Below are 9,526 nucleotides of genomic sequence, written 5' to 3'. Positions count from 1 at the left end.
TATTTTAGTAAAATAATTAATATTTTGCAGATTCTGCGAGGTGTATGTAAACTTTTGACTTCCACTGTAAGTACAAATGTATAAATGTATAATACTTTTTTAAAATATATTATTAAAAGGCATATTCATATTCACATGACTTTGTGTATCTCTCATTTAGACAGCAGTGTCAAGAGATGAATATAGATTTCTGTTTAGCAAATGTGAGAAGTGTAAAAGTGTTACAACCATCCCCTATATTTTAAATAATAGTATTGTAATGTATTTCGTGTGGCTGCAAAATAGCTGCGAGGAAAATTGGGAAGCACGATAAATGAAAATGAGACCTGTGATGAATGAACCTCACAGGCATATGCCTGGAAAAATCTTGGGGAAAAAAAATGGTGTGGCTTTGTTGTACCTCATTCGTTCCACTGCATGAGTGAACACATTGTCTTTCTATTTATATTGTCTGCTATTGTTTCCAAATGTTGGAAGAAGAAATTAATTTGTCACAGCAATGTCAACAGTACTTCTGAGTGACAAAGCGGTAGCAGAGGTTCCCGATCTGACAACTGACATAAAGTTCAGCAGGGTGTCAACTTGTAATCGTGACCTGTGATGTTGTGCCCTTTCTGCTAGTCCAGCCAGTCAAAGGTTGGACATGATTTATTTGGTTCTAGGGGGACAAAAAAATCAGCCTGCATAACTGTCACTGTCTCTCTGAGAATAAATGCCTGCAGATGAACCAAAGTATGACGGGCGATGGACTCTTCAGACTGGGTTCACCAGTCACCTAGTCAGCCTGAAAAGCCTAGAGCCTTGCCGTTACAACTGTTGGTTTTGACAAAGTGGAGGATGACAAGAAGAGGTAAGGATGCTGATCAAATGCTCCAGGCTCAGGTTCATGCCCCTTCTAGTGTGGAAAAAAGGGGGGAAAAATCTGTTTGACTTTGATGGACTGCTTGTTTACGAGCTCCTAGAATATATCTAACGGGTGTTTGACCTTTTGCTCTTCTAAGGCTTGTGCAGTTTTATCTGGATTGCAAATATTAAAGGGATAGTCCATGCAAAAATGAACATTTTGTCATCATTTACTCACCCTCATGTCATTCCAAACCTGTACAAGTTTCTTTCTTGTGTTGAACATAAAAGAAGATATTTTAAAGAATGCTGGCAATCAAACAGTTGATGGTTCTCATTAACTTTCATAGTTTTTCTTTCCCTACTATGGAAGTTAATGGAGACCAACACCTGATACAGGTTTGGAATGACATGAGGGTGAGTAAATGATGACAAAATTTTTATTCTTGGGTATCATCAGTATTGTGATTTACTGTATTAACAGAGTATATAACCTACATGGAATGAGCAGAATTGAATAGAGGAACATTGGTTTATATTTCTTTATGAGAACAATAGCTGAACAACAAATCCAGTCAGGGTCAGTTTTTTGAAATTGAGATTTATACATCATCTGAAAGCTGAATAAATGAGTTTGCTAGGATAGGACAATATTTGGCTGAGATACAACTGTTTGAAAAGCTGGAATCTGAGGGTGCAAAAAAAAAAATCTAAATATTGAGAAAATTGCTTTCAAAGTTGTCCAAAGGAAGTTCTTAGCAATGCAATTTTCAATCAAAAATTAAGTTTTGATATATTTACGGTAGGAATATTACAAAACACAATCTTTACTTAATATCCTAATGATTTTTAGCATAAAGAAAAATCGATCATTTTAACCCATGCAATGTATTGTTGACTATTGCTACAAATATACCTGTGCTACTTATGATTGTTTTTGTGGTCCAGAGTCACATACTGTATATAGATACAGACATGTTAAAGAAGCATTGCATCATTTAAGTTGGAAACAAAAAGTCAGTGACAAAAAAAGATTCAGTCTCATCTCTCACGAGGTTCGTTTCACTCTTGGCACCTCACTGTGCCAGAGAATTGTAGAAGCTCTGTGATTGGTTCCACTATTCTGACAACCTCTACTTTCCCTTGTGAAACACAAAAGTTTGACCTTTGGTCCAATACATTCTGAATTTCTAAGGTTTTGACTTTCATCTTCCTCTGAAAACTTCAAGCTGCAATTTTACCATCTGAATATTTGCAGCTCAATGGCAAAGTCAGAAATTTTAAAGTGTGCGGACCTTGGTTAAATAAGTGCCTACTTTCAAACTAAAGTACATTATTTTACAATACATGAGATAAAATTAGAGATGCAAATTTTGACATCTAAAAATGGCTTTTTTGGTTCAAATGAAAATGAAAATTTACTTGGCTTTACTTAAAAATGTGATCATTAATTACTCACCCCCATGTCGTTCCAAACCCGTAAGACCTTCGTTTATCTTCAGAACAGAAATTAAGACATTTTTGATGAAATCTGAGAATTTTCTTACATTGCATAGACAGCAAAAAAAACTGAAATGTTCAAGGCCCAGAAAAGTAGTAAGGACATTCTTAAAATAGTCCATGTGACATCAGTTGTTCAACTGTAATGTTATAAATCTATGAGAAAAAAAGATGACTTTATTCAACAAATTCTTCCATGTCAGTCTTCTGATGTAGAACCCAGAACCCTGTTTACAAGCAGAAGACAACACAAACTGTCCATAAATCAGTCTTTGTAAACATGTCTAAAGATTTTGACAACTGATGACTTGCAAGTTTTTACCCTCATGAACACACGTCGAAGACTGACACGGAAGAGAAGAAATTGTTAAATGAAGTGGTTTTTTTTCCTCGTAGCTTCATAACATTATGGTTGAACCACTGATGTCACATGGACTATTTTAATGATGTCCTTATCACCTTTCTGGGCCTTGAACGTGTCACTTGCACTGATGCCTATGCAGGGTCAAAACATCTTAATTTGTTTCCCGAAGATGAACGAAGGTCTTACGGGTTTGGAACGACATGAGGGTGAGTAATGACAGAATTCTTATTTTTGGGTAAACTATCCCTTTAATACTCAATAATAACAAGAACATTTGAATTTGTTATCCAGAAATGTACAAAACTTTACTGTACTTTACTGTACACTCAAAACGGTACCATGCACTACATACGTGACCCTGGACCACAAAACCAGTCATAGGTAGCATGGGTATATTTGTAACAATAGCAAATAATACATTGTATGGGTCAAAATTACTGAAATAAATTTTCTTTTATGACAAAAATCATTTGGGTGTTAAATAAAGATCATGTTCCATGAAAATATTTTATAAATTTTCTTCTGTAAATATATCAAAACTTAATTTTTGGTTAGTAATATGCATTGCTAAGAACTTCATTGGGACAACTTTAAAAGTGTTTTTCTCAATATTTAGATTTTTTTGCACCCTCATATTCCAGATTCTTAAATAGTTGTTTTTTGGCCAAATATTGCCCTATCCTAACAAAACCATACATCAATGGAAAGCTTATGTAATAAAAATTGACCCTTATGACTGATTTTGTTGTCCAGGGTCACAAGGTTTGAGTGGCAATCTAAAATTTTTAGCAATAAAATGTTAACGTTTTAACATGCTCATTACACATATATCCATCTGCAAGGAGCTGCATGCTGTTGAATTTAGTTTCTACTTTGCAACTTTGCATCCCAAGAAATGTGTGGGGTCTTGGTGGCCCTAATTATTCAGGTTTTTCTATAGACGACGAGTGCGTTGTCAAATATGTAGTTTTGCATATGAACATCTAACCACCAGCAGTATGTGCGAAGCTTTATTCTGAGTCAGCACTCCTAAACACACTTTGCAGGAGCTTTAACGTAAATCGGATGTCGTCTTCTAAAATGGAGTTTAGGGGGTTTGCGAGCATCTAGTACATTCAAACTGCATGATGGGAGGTTTTCAAGAGGCGGGTCAATGGTTTACCATGCTAAATGTCAAGCATGACTGCTCCTCTAGCGCGGCCTCCATTTTCAGTCAGCAGTCGGCTTTGGGCAGAAAATTAATTCTTGGCCAGCCTTTTTCCGGGGATGAAAGAGGATCTATCTTAGACTGCCAAGTCAGGCTGACTGCAGTCTTCCGCTCAACACAATAAGTGTTTAAGCTGACATAAGCCATTACTTCTCTCAACCACTCAACTGTGCACCAGGCCATGAGGGATAGTGTCATGCACTGTTTTGACAACTGGCACCGGAACTGTCCCGTTTTCGAATGATACTTTATGTTGCTCATTGGATTGCCATAGCCTTGGCTCCATCGTTTCGTCAAAACTAATATTTACAGTTAAGCCTATGGGATTTCACCCCTGGTAGAAGTGAGACTCATTAAGCACATGACTCAGCTAAAACGACGCGTTTATTAGCCACTCTGTTTCTCCATCAGCTGTCCAAAAAAAGAGGACTGTGCGGAAAAATGGTACTTGACTTCGGCTATGACCCTCTTATACTAATAGCTCTGCATTCAGTTAGCATCTGGAACTGTTAGCAGGAGAGTTATCAAATCAGTTGTTTTCACTCCGTTCATGAAGAAATGCATTGATCCGCAGCTGGGAAGGACTCGATACTTTCCTTTCATCGTGACCTCTGAAAAAGCCCTGAAGTCATTATCAGACTGAGAAGTTAGTCTAGATAAAAAGTGTTATATTGGTGTGGGCTTGCCGCATATTGATTTTCAGTGTCTAGCGTACTGCTAGACTGTAGGGCTGTAAAGCGATAGCAAATATAAACGGTATGCATAATAACTAGCTAAATTTGTGCATTTGACCTTTTCATGTATACAAGGTTAAAAATAAGATTTCTAAGCCTCATATCAATTACTCCAAAGCACAACATTTCGAGAAAAGAGCTTCACACAATTCCAAAGGTCACTAATGTGTTTTACCTTGGAGTATCAGTCAACTTACAGTACATGCGTATATATATATATGATTTCTGCAATGAATTCATATCATATAATTATGACAAATGTTTACATACACCTTGCAGAATCTGGACATGTTTATATAGTCCACATGAGAAAATAACAGTTGAATTAATAAAAATGACCCTGTTCAAATGGTTACATACACTTGATTCTTAATACTGTGCTGTTACCTGAATGATCCACAGCTGATTTTGAGATCAATCTTTTCACACTGAGGACAACTGAGGGACTCATATGCAACTATTACAGAAGATTCGGATGTTCCAGATTTTGAACAGAATGAAGGAGTGTACTTACATGTTTCCCAGAAGACAAAATAAATTAAAATTACCCTGATCTTCAACTTAAAAACGTTTTCACCCACGGCTCTTACTGCACTGTTTCTCTTTCTGAAGCATCAGTTAGTGTTTGAACCTTCTGTAATAGTTGCATATGAGTCCCTCAGTTGTCCTCAGTGTGAAAAGATGGATCTCAAAATCATACAGTCATTGTTGGAAAGGGTTCAAATACACAAAAATGCTGAAAAACCAAAGCATTTGTGGGACTTGAAGGATTTTTCTTAAGGACAGCGGGCAGTTTAACTGTTCAGGACAAACAAGGGACTCCTAACCAACTATCACTAAAAAAAACAAAACAAAAAAAAAAAAAAAAAACAGCTGTGGATCATTCAGGTAACAACACAGCATTAAGAATCAAACGTATGTGAACTTTTGAACAGGGTCATTTTTATAAATTCAACTATTATTTACTCTTGTGGACTATATGTAAACGTCTTTTATGTGAAATAAAGGTCATAATAAAAAAAAAATAGCATGCATTTTGTATGATCCTTCTTATTTTGGTAAAATAATTAACATTTTGCAGATTCTGCAAGGTGTATGTAAACTTTTGACCTCGACTGTATAATGGTATTGTACAGCAGAATGTACTGCTACTAGTACTACTACTACTACTATTTTTTTTTACTTTATTTATTAAAGAATTAATCACATTTTCTAGGTTTTAATTTTAACAGTAAATCTCTGTTGCAGATTACATTTTGAAAGATAAATTATAAATTATATTGCTGATGGCTATATGGCTGTACTTGATTACCACAGCTTTTGATAATTAAGAAGCATTAAATCATAAATACAGAAAAATTAAAAAACACAGCAGAGAATATCATAGGGCCGTATTATTATTATAAAATATTCTAAATTAAATTGCTATTTGTTTTTTGATTATTAAAATGTAATTAAACCATTAAAACGGAATCCAGAAAAATTAAAACGGGGTGCACAAAATTTGGGGGAAAAAAATAATAAAATATTAAAGGATTTCATTAAGCATCCTTAGGATTTTTTTTTTTTTAACTTATAATAAATTGTTATTAAATTTAGTTAAATTAAACTGTTAAAAAAGTTTCATGGTTTCAAATAATTAGTCATATGGAAGCCTGTTCCTGCAAGTGAATTTTAAAAATATATATATATTTAAACATGCAAGTTTTTACCTTGCAATTCTGATTTTTTTCTCATAATTGTGTGATAGAAAATCACAATTCTGACTCTTTTTCTTCGTAGAATTGCATGATATAAACTCACAGTTGCGAAAAAACTCAGAACTCAGAATTTCAACTTGCAATTCTGTAAAATAAAGTCACAATTCTGAAAAATAATGTCAGAATTGCAAGATATAAATTCGCAGTTCTGACTTTATAACACGCAATTGCAAGTTAAGTCAGAATTGTGAGATATAAACTTGCAATTCTGAGAATGTATCGGTCTTTTTTTTTTCCCTCAGAGCTGAGTGACTTTATAATTCGCAATTATATGTTACAATTCTGAAGACAAAAGTCAGAATTGTGAGATATAAACTCATAATTGTGAGTTATAAATAAACTTGCATTTGTGGAAATTTTGAACAAAAATGTAATTTAGAACTCGCAATTGTGAGTTTGTATCATGCAATTCTGAGGGGAAAAAAAAGTTGGAATTATGAGATAAAAATTCACAACTACTATGGAACTATGGAAACGGGCTTCCATAGACATGTTTTTTATTTTAAAAAAATAAATAAATAAAATGGGGACTTTTGTTCTGGAGGAACGTTTTCATAGTCCCTATAACTATGAATCGATTTTACTGGGAACTGAAAATGGTTTTAATTACACATTTCACTTCAGGAACTCATACAGTGTGGTAAGTTTACATTGTTTGGCCAAACACATGCCATACGAAACACCGGCACACACATTTTTAAAAAGCCATCAAAACATTACATATACTAATTGTTTGTTTTATTACATATAGGCCCGGTTTCATAGACAGGGCTTAGACTAAGACAGGATTACGCCAAGTAATTTTTCTAAACATGCTTAGAAAAAAACATTACTGGTGTGCATACTGAGACAAAATAAAGGCACTGATATATTTTAAGATCAGTCAGTGCAAATTTCATTCAGCTGAAACAGCTCAGACTTGCATTTTAGTCTAGGACTAGGCTTAAGTCTTTCTGTGAAGCCGGGGGATACATTTTACATGTACTTACTCTATGATCTAATGGCACAAACATGAAAAACAGTGATAGATCGACTGACACCGAAGTCCAGGCACTACTCCATCCACAGTATTGAATATCACACTTAAATGACATTGCTGTCAGCCAGCTTGCGTCACTTCAGAGTTCCTACTGGTGGTGCAAATGCAACCAGGAAAATGGCATAGGAGAAAATGTATTTTTCAGGAGACCACCCTTGTGGCTAGTTCCTATAACTAAGTTCCTATAACCATCTGGTGTGAAAGCCCCTATTGGGCCCTACTTTTACTTCTCTCCAACGTCCGCTTTCTCCCTTGGACCTCTCAGAGTCCTCTATGCCACGTCCATAAGAAAAAGACTCAGTTACGCTCATAAACTCCTGTTGGGGTTATTGTTAATATGTTGTCCCCTGGGGCAAGTTTTATGATTCTGCACTTTTTAAATGGCTCAGCCCTTCCACCCTTGCGGTCCTGCCGCCGTTCACTTTATGCATATTCTCCCCAAACTAAAATCCAATGGACTATGTCAGTGAGGTAAATCAAGCGGCAGTTTTTATCTCGTTGTCATTACAGATGTGGCAGATGTATAACGAGCCATTAGAATGATAAATTTGATATCATGTCTCAACACCATTACACAAGCATTATCTTACTGGGGAGAAGGTGCTGGTGCAGAAAGCTTTTTCAAAACAATGAAACTGTGGGCGACAGCAAGAAACCGGGGGTGTGATAAAAACGTAGATGGCACGGTGTCAAAAGAAAAGAAGATACATTTGATGTTATGATACCTCTCTCTCGCATTTAATAAATGGAATTTTTGATGTCTGACATTTTTTAAATGACAATGTTTAGTCATGTAAGTAATTTAATTTTGCACTTATGGATTATCAGTGTTTAACATTAAGCGTACAATTTTATATATACACATATGTTTTGAGTTGAAATATACAGTGTACATACCCCTTTCAGAATACGCAAATATGTTAATACTTAGTGATAGTTGTTCACGAGTCCCTTGTTTGTCCTAAACAGTTAAACTGCCCACTGTCATTCAGGTCCCAAAATTCTTTGGTTTTCCAGCATTTTTGTGTATTTGAACCCTTTCCAGCATTGACTATATGATTTTGAGATCCATCTTTTCACACTGAGAACAACTGAGGGACTCATATGCAACTATTACAGAAGGTTCAAACACTCACTGATGCTCCAGAAGGAAAAACCATGCATTAAGAGCCGGAGGGTGAAAACTTCTGAACAGAATGAAGATACATTTTTTCTTATTTTGCTTAAATATCATATTTTTTTCCTTTAGTACTGCCCTTCAGAGGCTACAGAAGATAGGCACATGTTTCCCCGAAGACAAAATAAGTTAAATTTACTCTGATCTTCAAATGCAAAAGTTTTCACCCCCCGGCTCTTAATGCATGGTTTTTCCTTCTGGAGCATCAGTGAGCATTTGAACCTTCTTTAATCCAATGGATTTTTACTATTTTTGTGTTCTTTTTTGAGGATTATCTAAATAGAATGCATTGAACTGAAATATTTTTGTAAGATTATTATTGTCTTTACTGTTTACTTTTAATCAATGTTGACTTACTTAATACATAATGTATATACACATAAATTCTTCAAAGATGCATGACAATGAAAACAAATTATCTGGACGAGCATCTCTGCCTTGAACGCCTCATTGAGTCTTTTTAAAATGTATTTTTCATGTCACTTTGTGATCTGCATTACAGATAATCATCATACATATTCTTTACAAAGCTTAGTGTCAAAGAAATCTTCTAGCTGTACACTGTATGCCAAACATGAATAATCCATAAAATGCACCGAAGTAAATTACATACATTAATCACACAGCCAAGGGACATTTAGTTATTCAGAATTTTCAAAGACACAGAGACAAGCTCTTTAGAAATCAAAGCAATATTCATTTCCTTCATGTATAATTCGGTCTCAAATCTAATCTCAGATTACTGGCCTGGATGATTTGTAGCAGAGATAAACCACATGATCAGATGCTAAAAATGATTTTGCCATGATTCATTCTTATAGGGTCACTTCTGTCACCTTCAGAGATATTTATAAAACGGCTTCTCTTGTCATAGTGACAGATTTATTTGGAGAAGCCGTAAA

The sequence above is a fragment of the Labeo rohita genome, chromosome 6 (assembly GCF_022985175.1).
Source record: "Labeo rohita strain BAU-BD-2019 chromosome 6, IGBB_LRoh.1.0, whole genome shotgun sequence".
Classification (NCBI taxonomy): Eukaryota; Metazoa; Chordata; class Actinopteri; order Cypriniformes; family Cyprinidae; genus Labeo; species Labeo rohita.
The sequence above is the reverse complement of the archived record's forward strand: the minus strand, read 5'-3'. Positions refer to the sequence as shown.